General features: G+C 39.9%; 1 long non-coding RNA gene across 1 annotated transcript; it reads right to left on the bottom strand.

The window, feature by feature from the left end:
• Positions 1–656: 656 nt before the first annotated feature.
• LOC141626716 (uncharacterized) lies at positions 657–4,060 on the bottom strand. The gene is made up of 5 exons (XR_012536304.1): positions 3,896–4,060; positions 3,286–3,396; positions 2,937–3,197; positions 1,975–2,051; positions 657–936 (listed from the first exon to the last, which is right to left on the bottom strand). It is a non-coding gene; the product is annotated as an uncharacterized LOC141626716 (long non-coding RNA).
• Between the last annotated feature and the right edge of the window lie 10,191 nt (positions 4,061–14,251).

Here is a 14,251-nt window from a genome sequence, read left to right as displayed (position 1 = left end):
ACGTAAACAAATGAATAAATGAAATACAACTGGTCTATGACTATGTCATCCACCTAGTGGCTATGTACTCGACTCCAAAGTCCGTAGCGCGGCCCGAATCCAGATCACGTCAACAAGTAACACCTGTACTCAACCTGCTCCCCATATGATCGGAAATATCAAATGGATAGACACCGGCAACCCCGGAAATAGGTGACAATTACACAGACACACAACACGTCAGTTTCAATAAGTAAAGTGAGACACGACTCAATGTGCGTGAGTATGCAACATGACTATGATATGAATGAGACGCTATCAAACAACCACGTCGGTACCGGGACACTCCCAAACGTACCCACAACCACCGGTGCCAGGGACACGCCCAACACCACACCACACAAACACACCGGGACACGCCACTAGTAGAAAAATATTTTTTTGCGGTATCATAATAAGGCCTTATTGCGGCGTTTTTGCTGTAGCAGCAAATAAGGGGGCCGCAAATAGGAAAGTTATTTGCGGCATTTTTTAAACGCCGCAAATAAATAGCTATTTGCGGCGTTTTTTCAAAAAAACGCAACAAATGAGATTATTTATTTGCGGCGTTCTTTTGGAAAAAACACCGCAAATAGTAAAAAAAAAAAAGTTTTTTTTTTTTGCAAAACAAAATCAAATTTGAACTAATGATTTAAATACTATTAACTCTCAAATATATTTTTCCATAAGACAATCTTACATAGTTTTTATAAATATTCTAAATTTATACATCAAATAGAAATAAAACTAATTACAAGGCACTAAATTTGGGAGAGGGACTTGGGAATGAAGTGGCTGCTATAGGCAATGAAATTAGTTGAGCGAAACCCGTAAGTCTGCCCAAACAACTTGAGCCTCTACTTGTTGAAGAGATGACCCATTTTACACCCCTGGCCAGCCACGACCAATAACAAATACCTGCATCACATTTAAATTATCCTAAGGTATATTTTGAGAGGCTAGTTCCCATAGAACATCACACTGAAAATCTTTGTCAAACAAAAGATAGCTGACACAAATACTTGTCCATTTCAAAGAAAATATGAAGACATCATAGCTCATACAAAGTCCAAATGCAATACAAAAAATCAGTTTTGTTAAGGAACAAATGAAGAAGAAGAATAGAGGGAGCCTAGCATGGAATAATACAGGCTATATAGTAAATGATTGGCATGAGAATGCTAATTGCTGCAAATGTGAAAAAGAGGAACAATTACTCACTTGTTCTTTGAATGTGAGTATAGCAGGAAAGTACTAAATATTCTTGAGAGTTGGCTGGGAATAATGTTGTATAAGCGTAACATCTTGGTGGTGTGAGCAATAAACTAATACGGAGTACTATTTAAAATTAAAAAAAAAAATTAAAACTAAGTTTGACAAGGTTATTTCACCATGTCATGCACGTTAGAAACACCAAGTACTTATGTATGAACGTTTGGTTGATCTTCAGATTGCAATTCCGTAGAAGTATATATTTTAAGTTACTATATCATGAAACTCAGGTGAAAGTAGGATAAACATTTGTTTGTATATATAATTATTCTCCTATATATGGAATCCTACTTAAAGCAAATTAAACCAATAATAATTGTAAAATATATATACTATATATACTATATACCAAAGCTAGGAATTTAGAATCCAGCCGAATCATACTATGGAAAATGAAAGTTAGTATACATGGTCATTTTTATGTCATGTATCCAAGCCTTCTCAATATAGTCGAGATTTGAGCATACGTCATCATTGAGTCCAACTTTTTATAGCTGTAAATAATTTAGATAAAGAGGATCACCTCTTAAATTGAAAAAGGTATAAAATTACACGGGATTTGTAAATTATGGAATTAAATCAAAATAAATAAATAAAACATGTACGTAAATAGGGGCGGATCAAGGATTTGAGTAAAGGGGTGGTATTAAGGAAACATATTTCATAAATCACTACAAGAAATACCATTTTCATATAGCCGTATAAGCCAGTTCAAACCATCAAACTAGCAAGCTAATAATCTCTCATCTTTCCTTGGATACCTGTAGAAATAAGAATAAAATTAACTCAGATAGACATGATGTGTCGCCTTTGCTATAGAGGTGTGCAATAATGTTGCCAAGTGTCAACAAGACGGACTGTATATTTTGCCATGAATAATTGAATATCATATAAAGTTTCATCATTCAATACACAATTGTGGTAAAGGCACCCATGAAGAAACATATTAAGCTACACTTTCAACTTCTTTAACATGATTAGACAGAACTATCTTGGGATACCACAAATTTAACTATGACACAGGTTAAAACAAATCAATAAATATCATAATTATGCAAGTTATTCCTGCTCCAGCTGAAATGTTCTATTTGAATATTTTTATTTTTCACTGCAACTGATATTAACTAATTCTCCCAAAGTTCTCAGAAGTTTAAAATTTCTCAAGTGCATTCAAAAGTAAAGGGCAAGAATACTCTGAAAAAGTTTAAACAAATGCACTTCTAAACAACTTATAGCAGTGACAAAATTGTCTGATTCTTTATGTGCAGAAGATAACATATCATGAAAAGATAGAAAACCAGACAAATATTTGTAGATGTAGGAGGACTCATAAGGCTTAAGTGTTGAATATTTCAGATGATGGCAATGTCCTAAAAACAAGCACATGCAGTAGGGTGCCATAACTCATGACCATAATACAGGGGCATAAATTGACAAACTTTACAGTAATGATCCACCTAAAGTTTATTTAAACTATAACTTACACATACACCAAATACCATATTATTAAATAAATAACTGGGAGGCCACCAAATGCAACCATTGCAAAGAGAGAAAGCTTCCGCACTAAAGACATAATCGGATTTTCAAGTAAGTGTCCTAAATAACCAAAATTAATTGCCAAGTAAGTGAGTAAGAACAACAACCTGCGTCCGATAGGCATAGTGCTAATTGTGGTGGGACATTGGGATTGTAGGAGATGAAGGCGTAGGCAGGTTGAGCCATAAAGGACACTGAGCAGTAGACAAGAGAGACGCAACGACAGCTAAAGAGGATTGGTGTTAATTGTGCGCGCGCAACAGCGGTTAGAGAGGTATGGTGGTGGCTGAGTTTGAGCTAGAAATGAAGGGTACAGGAGATATTTGACTGAATGAGAATCAACAGTCAACAGTTTGGCCCTGCAGAAACTGAATAACACAGTAGACATCAATAGTCAACAATTTGACGCCCTCATCAACAGTCAGACAATTGAATAACGAGAAATACTCTACTTACCCAAAAGAGTGACCCAAAATTGCTCCAACCACACCAAAACAAAATAACTGGCCAGCAGTATATTTAGTTAAGGCTTCGACGCCATAAAAAGTAAGTGCAAGTAGCTTGATCCTGCACAAATTTCTTTATAGAATGATTGAACTATAAATACCAAGACATAATTTGAAAACCTAACATCACATAGTCAGGTCACATACAAATAAATAAAAGCAAAAACTTTAAATAAAAAGGCAAACTACAATATTAAGCCCAAAATCATCAATTAATTTCACCCAAGATCAACAAAAGTAGAAATAGAAAAAATAGAGTGTCGGGTGTTGTTTTATGCCCTGAATGAACATCTACCATTAGACACAACAGATTAAGCACTCAATGAACCCAGAAATCAAAAAAAAAAGAATCCAACAATTTCACCCAAGGATCGAGAAACCCAAGCAATAGTTAATATATCAACAGGCCCCAATAATTGTTAGGGCTTATTTCCAGATCGAGCGTTCACCATTTTTCCGTCAAATTAATTGATTGAAATCAATAAGAGAAATGAAAAACAATACAAAGCAATTTTAGCAATAATAATACGGAGTAACAAATAAGTAGGAAAGAAAAGTACCAGTATTGAACATGGTTGAATTGACGAACAACGATTTGATGGACGAATTTGACGGGGATGAGAAAAGGGATTTGGATCGAGGGAATTGAAGGATAGGGTTTCGAATTTTGACAAGAGATGAAGGAGAGAGATAAGGGACTAGCGATAGAGTTGTGGACTTGTGGTACAGACTATGCTCTGTTTGGTAAAACGAACTGAAAAGATACCTGAAACCTAAAAAGGTATCCAAAACGAAAAATAATCGAAACTTTGATTGGTGAATGATAAGCTAAATGAAAATTAGGAATGATAAGGTGGATGATTATATAAAAAATTGTTTGGCAAACTAACTGAAAAGGTAACTTATTTTGGTAAAATGACGTAAAAGGATATAATAATTATTTAATATATTATAAATTGAAAGGGCAAAAACGTAATATTATCAAGAATCGAGTCGCGAAAAGTGAAATCTTCTGCTAGGTAATTTCATTTCGAGAGTAGCTTATTTGGGCAAAAAAGCTACTTGCCAAACACATCCATAAAAATAAGCTACCTGAAACTTTTATCAAAAAAACTAGTTCAGTCAAAACAGGTACCTGGAATGTCTTGCCAAACGGAGCCTAACAGACGTGGTCTTATTTTCTTCTTAAATTAGCGTTTCTTATATAAGGCGTTAATTAGGTAAACGCCACATATGTCTCTTTTTGAGGTGTTTTTTTCAAAAACCGCCTCAAATAGATTTTTGCTCTAAAAAATTATGAAAAACTAATTTTTTATTTGCTGCAATTTGTCAAAAACGCCTCAAATGAGGAGCCGCAAATTAATGTTTTTCTATTACTGCGCCCAGACGTACCAGGCCCCAAAGCCAATTGGTTCCTCTGCCAGACGTTGTGTATCAACTACACGAGTCCCTCCGTACTCAAGTCATTAATGAGCACATCCCTTTTAGAGTGGGAAGCTCCAAGAGGCGACACGAGCATGAGATGGTCTCCCAACCGCCTCACGTCTCCTCAACAATAAGTAACCAACACAAACCGTCATGTCCTCCAATATACATGTCAAACACCACAAATGTATGATACCACAGAATATGCCAATTACCGATTCATCATGATACACATTCTCAAATACGATATGCAATAAATCCCATACAATGTAAGTAATGACAAATGACCCACTTGCAAACATACACATTATTGAAACTCAGTAGGATAAACCTACCTTTTAGGAATCTCGCTAAACAATAAAGCACCTGGATACAAATGTGCTCCTCCATAAAGTCGGCACTTAATTACGATAATTAAATATAATTACTAACGATTCTAATTAAATTAAATACGTAATTAATTAATTAGAACCGCCTTAATACACTACCCAAAACCCGCAAAAACAACCCTACATCTACGGCTAACCACCACCACATCCATCACCACTGGCCGTTGCCACCGTGGGCTACCACCACCAGCCATGGTGGTCCATGGCCAGCACCCCACGACCACCAACAACACACGACACACACTAACACAACACACACGACACACTCCCTCTCACATCACCAAATCGTTGCAAATCCCCCCACCACCGTAAGCCACCACCACCATGGTGGTCAAGGCATGGCCCAACGACCTGACTGCCACCAGCCGAGCCCACCAACACCCACAACAACAACCGTATTCGACAAAAACAATGACCAACACAACACACACAACCAACCCGTGTATCTTCCTTTAACACCCATTTCTGACCACCTAACGCCACCCATGACCACCACCACAACCCTCACTCAACCCTCGACAAGAACCGCCCAAAAGCACCCAAGGTCTGTCAAGTTTTAAGAGTAAAAACTGGGTTCAAAGACGTTATAATCACAACGACAACAAACCTATAAAAGTCTCGGTCAAAACCCTAAATACACGGTCAACGGCGGTCAAACAGGTGGTCAAAGACGGGTCAAGGTCGAGGCGGGTCAACGGTATTAATTAATTAATTAATATATAAACTGGTATAAGACGGTCTTACCTTACGGTCTCAAGGCGGAGCGACAAAATTTCCCTCCATTCTTCTAATCTCTCTTTCTCTCTTTAGAAGTGTGCTCATATACGCACCATGGCAAGCGAGCCTTACAACGCACCACGCCTGACGAGCCCTCCTCATATACACACCATGGCTGGTGAGCCTTACAACACACCATGGCTGGCGAGCCTTACAACGCACCGTGGCTGGCGAGCCCTCCTCATATACGCACCATGGCTGGCGAGCCTTACAACGCACCATGGCTGGCGAGCCTTACAACGCACCGCGGCTGGCGAGCCCTCCTCATATACGCACCATGGCCGGTGAGCCTTACAACGCACCGCGGCTGGCAAGCCCTCCTCATATACGCACCATGGCCGGCGAGCCTTACAACGCACCGCGGCTGGCGAGTCCTCCTCATATACGCACCATGGCTGGCGAGCCTTACAACGTACCGCGGCTGACGAGCCCTCCTCATATACGCACCATGGCTGGCGAGCCTTACAACGCACCACGGCTGGCGACCCCTCCTCATGTTCGCAGCACAGCTGGCGAGCCTTTGTTCGCGAGTAAGATGCAACCCAAGAATGTATCCCGAAGATGCCTCGAGTACGACTCCTTATCCTGCTGGCGAGCCTTTGTCCACAAACACGCGAGGACATATCCGAAGATGCCTCAGGTATGACTCCTTTTTAGGGCCGGCGAGCCTTTGTACGTAGTCTAACGAACTTTAAACAACCCGCACGGACAGTCGACAGACTCTAAACTGTTCCCGATGACAGGTCATTGGCTCGTACCCTCGAGTCACCTTGGCGTCGCCCTTCCCGACGGCAGGTCCTTGGCCCGAATCCTTTCGAGCCGCCTTGACGTCGCTTGGGTCTCCAGGTTGTAATCTTCGATTGACCTCGGGGCTCTACTTTGACTTTTGCCTTGTCCAAGCCTCGGTCAAAGTAGGGGCTCTGTAGATACCCATTATCTACTAAGACTCCAACAAACACCCGATGATTATCGGACTACAACATGCTTTGGAATCGCAGCGTTTGATCAACAGTTCGCGTACAACTTTACGTCGAAAAACTTAAAACGATTTCAAAAATAAAACATTTCAAAACTTTTTAAAAGTACCTAGATCGTTTAATGCATGACGACGGGGCCGCAATGACACTAACTAGAGTCAAAACCAACACTGGACCAAAAACCGACTCAAAATTCAAATCCCGACTCCAACAACGAGTCAAACCGAGAAACACAAAAAACAAACCATTCAAATGCTTCCATGTTAAGATTTCCCGGGATCATGAATGGTCAAGTACCAAACATGTGCATATAAATCCTAGGATAGAACAAATCATGATTGCATTTGTGTGAAAGCGACAAGACACCTCGAAGACGTGCGACGTGGCTCGCGCCTCTTTGAGCAGCCCAGGTGGCCACGTCGCTCAAAACTCACACAACCACTCATTCTCCTATAAATACCCCTCAAATGCCACCATTTGAGAACTTACGCGAGTGTCCGCCCCCTCTTTTCTCCCTTAAAATTCTCGACTCGACTTCCTAAGTCACAATCCGACTCGTGTTTACGACCTACCGATCGTAAACACGAGCCTTACACATTGTTTGGTACCGTCATCGTGCATTAAATCACTTGACTGACCACCTCGATCACTACACCATCACTAAACTTAATAAAACACTCTTTTTACTTACTAAAACGGTTTTAAACCGAGTCTTTTCCGACCAAACGAGTTGATACACTTACGTCGGTTTCTCACCATAAGCCAAGCATGTAAGTATGAGGGTGTAAAAATCTTCTTTTATCATGTATCACTTGTTTCATGAATATAACATGCTAAATCATGTGTTACATGGTTCAAAACATGGGAAGAATGAGCCAAAACCGGACTTTTTGGTTGAGGTAGAGGCTACTTACGTAGCACATAGGCTCGCGCCTAAAGGACCCTGCCCAGCCTTAAGTCCAATCCGTGTTTGGTCTCTTCTTTTCCTCTATTTTCATTTTCATATTTGTAATCGGTTTTTACCATTTCAAGTATTTTCGAACCATTTTCTACAAGTTTTAACCATAAAACATTTTTCACCCTTGGTCCTTAATACCATGACGGTTTAATCCGTGTTTCGGTGATAATATTTGGTTAATTACATTTAAAAGGTATTTTAAAGCCTTTTATTTCATTTCTTTACATTTTGGAGGGTATTTCAAAGCCTTTCATCATTTCTTTACATTTTCAAAATAAATGTATTAGTCAGCAATACAAAGTCATCCTTGGTTCTACATACCATGTCGGATTTTAACCCGAGTACGATGATGAATATTGACTAATTATATTCAAATGAACTTAAAACAATTAGTTCATAATCATTATCAAAATTATTCATGTCAAGCTTGCAAAGTCGAACCCGACATCGAATACCGTCAAAACAATGACGGTTATTCAAGTCTCGTTCTTCAAATCAACATAAAAGCGGCCTAAACGACCTTTTCAAACCAAAACGGGTCAAATACCCCTTTTTCAACACGTTTTATAAACGTTTTCAATTGTCAGAACACGTCATATACCGTTGACTGACCCGCACCTAAACATGCCATTTCATTTTCTATTTTCAAACTAGGGGAGACCCCCTTACATCGCCAATAGGTTCGCGCCTCTTAAAATTTCGCCGATCGATGTCTTCCCCCTTCTTCCAAAGATTGGTCTAGGGCGATCCCGACTCCGACTAATCCGGATATAGGACGGATCAGACGACTAATTCGTTCATTCAAATATCGTATTTGCAAAATATCTTACTAAGACAAATAGATCACGTTATGCACCATAAACCTAATTTGGTAAATGGATGTTTAATTTCCGTCTTGCATGCAAATTAACCATAAATCCAACTCGACATCTTATAGTTGATATTTAGATTAAATTAACCGACTTATAAAGCTCTCACATGTTAGGTTTAAACTATTGGATGCGCATTCATGCATTTAAACCGTTTTATCAACTTCTGCATTCAACCAACCAAGATCGATCAGTAGAGGCGCTATCATGCAAGGGATTGAGTGTCTGATTAAAGGGCTTCCCAATATGTACCTTCACCTTTTACTCAGAAACTTTGAATAGTGGACGACCTTATCCAGGGCGTACGGGAGTCATTCTAGAGATAGGATGCTAAAGAGGGACGATTCCTTATCTTTAGTACCTATGTCAAACACTGCTTTGTGCTTCGTTTGACCGAGGTATAAAGTGGATTCGAACGGGTTCCAAGTATCCCACAAATGCTTGGTGGCGACTCCGAACATCTCTAATCATTTCGAGACCCTTGCTGAGACGAAACCGACCGATCTAAAACGATATGGTCGAAAGCATACTTTTACGCCGCCGAGCGTGGCTTTCAAAAGACCGCTGTATGTCCACGGATCGGCTGGGCGTGCAGGTGGGCCATGTCCACAGTCGTACATAAAACATTCTAGGTATTTTTAAAATGTTTTAAAGCGTTTTGTATTTTCAAAATCGTTTAAATGAGTTTTTCGATGCATTATCATACAAACTGTCGATTAAAGCAGCGATTTCTGAAACATGTTATAGTCCGCTAATCATCGGGTGTTTTGTTGGGATTCCGTAGATACCGGGTATCTACTGAATGTAATGGCATTTGGGATAATGATTAAGTTGATGTGTACTTTGGTAAAGGCGCAACAGTCCCACATACTCAGGATGAAATCCTAAAGCTAAGAAAGGAGGTCCTCGAGTCCAACCATCAGACTCGTTCTGGCCGCCTGTTCCGACTCGAGAAGGCTAGCTAAGCTGCCACTTCAAAAGAAAAAGATGCCACCTTAGTCGAGGTTCTTCGTGAAGGGTCGACCTCAGAGGCTTCTTTCATTAAGCAACTACAAAGGACTAAGGCAAATGTCTCTATCTGGGAATTGATCTCAAGCTCCTTTGAACACAGATAGGCTTTGCTGCAAGTCCTAATGAATATGTCAGTATCTCCGAGTGTGACTCCAAGTGACATGGTTTGCTTTATCGCCCATAATCAACCCCGACTCACAAATGCATTCCATCAGGCCGAAACATTGCTTGGCCATGTATATTGCCATAACGTATGTTCAAAAACACATCCCAATGTCCCTTGTCGATGACGGGTCAGCTGTTAATGTAATAATATTAAGGACAACTCATGTTTTGGGCCTCGACAAAAAGGACTGTATCTCAACCACTCAAACAGTTTGGGCCTTCGATGGGAAATTCGTCGGGTTTCCGGACAAATTGATTTGGTGGTCCAGACTTGGCTTCTTGAAAGAAGAATTAGCTGCCAAGTTATCGATGTAGCCTCATCTTTCAATTTGCTACTCGGAAGACCTTGGATACATGCAATAGGGGGCATGTCATCCACCCTAAATCGAAACATCAAGGCCCCTTTCAAAGGAGGGACCGTCACTATCAATGCCACGCTTAGTGTGGTAGCTGATAAATCTCGATGCCATAAACGATACTTGTGGTTTCGAAGTTGTAAGCACAATTAACTTAGAAATCATGGACTTGTATAAGGGGTTCGTATCTACAAATTAATCCTTAGAACTAGGAAATACTTTGGCTTCTCTATGTTCCCTCGAAGATAGAACACATTCGTAGTACCACTGTCCATACCAAAAGGGGTGACGTTTGGGCTAGGATACGGGCCCACTAAAAAAAAGATATTTTGAAAAAGAAGAAAAAGTCGTCTGAAGACCGAGAAATAGAGATGGAACCATATCTGCTGAAGCTCAACGAATATTTTGTGAGGGCTAGAGAAACAAAACAAAGCTTGGTTTTCCCCGAGCCCATTTATGACTGGAAGAAGAAAAGGATGGTCTCCGGAATTGAAATATTCCAAGACTATTGCAATATTCCTGATGACATACTTACTGTAACGTAATGAAAGAGTAAGCCGGCCCCTGTCAAAGATAGGAATGCTATAGGCCTTCTCTTTGGGGAAGAAAATAAAGAAGTAGTACCAAACGAAGAATTGGTAAGCATGATCCTAAGGAGTGAGAGATTCGATCCATCTACCCTCATCACCAATGTAGATCCTTATAGGACTACCTCGGGATGGAGGAAAACTATCAAATGGACCGACAACAAAGGGCTACATTTCAAGTTGACAACCGGAGAAGGCGAAATGTTCAAGCCGAACGACGATTCTGAGTCCGATTCTAAGTCTGAGTTTGAGCCTCAGTTCGAGTCTAATAAGAGTCTTAGGATCAAGTCTAAGGAGTCAGGTATCAAAGCCACCCCCCCAGTCTTTACTTTTAGTGTAGCTCCTTTAAGTTATGGTACTCTGGGGTCTGTCTCGGATACCTCTATCATTCCACCTCTAACCCCTTAGCAGTTGGCTCAAATGTTAGCGCATTTTGCGCAATTTCAAATTAATAATAATAAAATAAACCACTTTGCTTACGACTTGTCTTATTTACATTGCAATTCAATTGTTGAAAATAATTGTTTTAATAATGACATTGAAAATGAGGTCGAAGACAAACAGGTTGAAGATGATGAGGAGTTGCAACCACCTCCGCAGTTAGTGAGAGGGTTAGAAGAATATGACCAAAGGAATTCGGTAATCGAAGATAAAAAAACCATCAATGTAGGAACTACCCTAGAACCTGAAGAGCTTTAATATTGGAACCACCTTAGACCTCAAAGAGAAACGGGGGTTTATTGATCTGTTAAACGAGTTCAATGATGTTTTCGCATGGTCTTACAAAGACATGCCATGAATGGACAGGGAAATCACAGAACATAGAATTCCTATTAAGCCAGGGTTTAAGCTCGTAAAATAGAAGCTCCGCAGAATGCGAACCGAGTGGTCCTTAAAGGTCAAAGAATAATTTGACAAATAGTTCAAAGCCGGGTTTATCAAAGTATCAGAATACTCAGATTCGGTAGCTAACGTGATGCCAGTACCGAAGAAAGACAGGATTGTTCGTGTATGCGTGGACTTTCGTGATCTGAATAAGGCCAATCCGAAGGACGACTTTCCATTACCTCACATCGATATCTTGGTTTATAATACCAAGAATCACGCATTACTATCATTTATGGAAGGATATGCTGGTTACAACAAGATAAAGATGGCCGAGGAAGACATGCATAAGACAACCTTTACGTCACAATGGAAAACCTGTTGTTACACTGTGATGCCTTTCGGTTTGATAAATGTCGGGGAAACGTACCAACGACCAACAATGACATTTCTACACGATATTATACATAAAGAAGTTGAAGTTTATGTCGATGAAATGATAGTTAAATCAAAGGAATGTTGTGGCCATCTTCGGGCGCTGCGAAAATTCTTTGAGAGACTACGAATGTACAACATGAGATTGAATCCGCAGAAGTGTGCTTTCGGGGTCACATCTGGCAAGCTTTTGGGTCACATTGTTAGCCACTGTGGTATCAAAGTACACCCATCAAAGATTGAAGTCATTATGGAAATGCCCCATCCCGAGACAGAGAAAGAAATTCGAGGTTTCTTAGGCCAATTTCAATATATATAAGCCGTTTTGTCGCGAAGTTGACAATGATATATGAACAACCTTTAGGAAGTTAAAAGTCGGAGAACATGAAATGTGGGATGACGAATGCTAGGCGGCATTTGACAAAGTCAAGGAGGCTCTATCCTCTACACCAATGCTAAGCCCACCTATTACTGGTTTGTCATTATCGTTGTATAAATACCTTAATGGGGGCAATGTTGGCCTAAACCATTGATAAAGAAGAAAGAGCAATCTACTACATCAGTAAAAAGTTCATAGAGTATGAATTCAAGTATACACCTCTTGAAGAGATGTGTTTGGCCCTAGTTTGGCTACAAAGAAGCTAAGGCATTACATGCTAAGTTACAGTGTGTGTGTGTGTGTCTACTCCAAGATGGATCCAATCAAGTACCTATTTGAAAATTCGGTGCTAAATGAAAGAATGTCAAGGTGGACCCTCATGTTGTCTGAATTCGATCGCAAGTATATACCCATGAAAGCAATCAAAGGAAGAGCGTTCATTTATTTTCTGGCCAATAATCCAATCGAAGAGACCGAAGTAGTGGACACTTGGTCATTTCCAGATGAAGACATTACCCATGTCGAGAAGGATGTATGGGATCTTTTTTTCGACGGAGCGTCGAATTCTATGGGCTATGGAGTGGGAATCTATCTCATTTAACCAACTGGCAAACATGTGCATGTATCCGTCAAACTATATTTCATTGTCACAAATAATGCCACAGAATACGAGGCATGATTTCTTGGTTTACGTAGTGCTCTATATTTGGGAGTGAAAAAGTTGCTGGTACACGGTGACTCGTCTTTGGTGATTAATTAGGTAGGAGGGTCATGGAAAATCAAGAGTGAGAGTTTGGCTCCATATCAAACAAGAATAGAAGAATTGGAAAAAATACTTCGAAGATGTTAAGTATGTTCATCTCCCAAGGGATAAAAACCAATTCACAGATGCACTGCCAAAGTTAGCTACTTTAATCAACATTCCTGATCACATTGGCAACATGCCAATAAATGTATAGCGAAGATCGTAACCTGCTTACGTGAATGCAATTGATAATGTCGAGGATAATGAAACTGAACCTTGGTATTCAGCCATTTTGTAAAGTATAAGGAAAAGGGAGAGTACCCACACAACCTTGATACTCGAGGAAAATAGGCCATACGAATGTACTTTGTTAAGACGAATGACAAACAACTGTACAAAAAGACAGCACAAGGAGTTCTGCTATGATGTATTGATAAGCCAACTGCTGATAAAGTTATGGGAGAAGTCTATGACGGTGAATGTAGACCACACATGAAATCCCATATGTTAGTTCGAAAAATCATGAGGCTTGGTTACTATTGGACAACGATGGAGAGAGATTGTGTCAGGCCATGTCATAACAGCCAAATCTTTGCTAATGTACAACATGTATCCCCCTTCTATGTTATACACCATGACGTCAACTTGGCCATTTTCAACCTGGGGTGTTCACATCATCGGAAAAGTATACCCATCTGGAATAGAAGGGCACAGTTTTATCCTTGTTGCAATCGACTACTTCACGAACTTGGTAGAAGCTAAGTCTTACAAAGTGCTGAAAGCAAAGAAAGTGGCACAATTCATTCAGAATTACATAATTTGCAGGTACGGAGTACCACATGAGTTCATTAGTGATCACGTGACTCATTTTTAGGCTGAAACTGAAGCAATACTTAAAAAGAATAAGACAAAAAACCACAAGTCATCACCATACCGACCACAGACAAACGGTGCAATGGAAGTTGCTAATAAAAGAGTTACGGTCATTTTGAAAAAGATGACCGACAACTATAAGGAA

The sequence above is a fragment of the Silene latifolia genome, chromosome Y (genome assembly GCF_048544455.1).
Source record: "Silene latifolia isolate original U9 population chromosome Y, ASM4854445v1, whole genome shotgun sequence".
NCBI classification, from domain to species: Eukaryota; Viridiplantae; Streptophyta; class Magnoliopsida; order Caryophyllales; family Caryophyllaceae; genus Silene; species Silene latifolia.
This window is presented reverse-complemented; position numbering and strand designations above follow the sequence as displayed.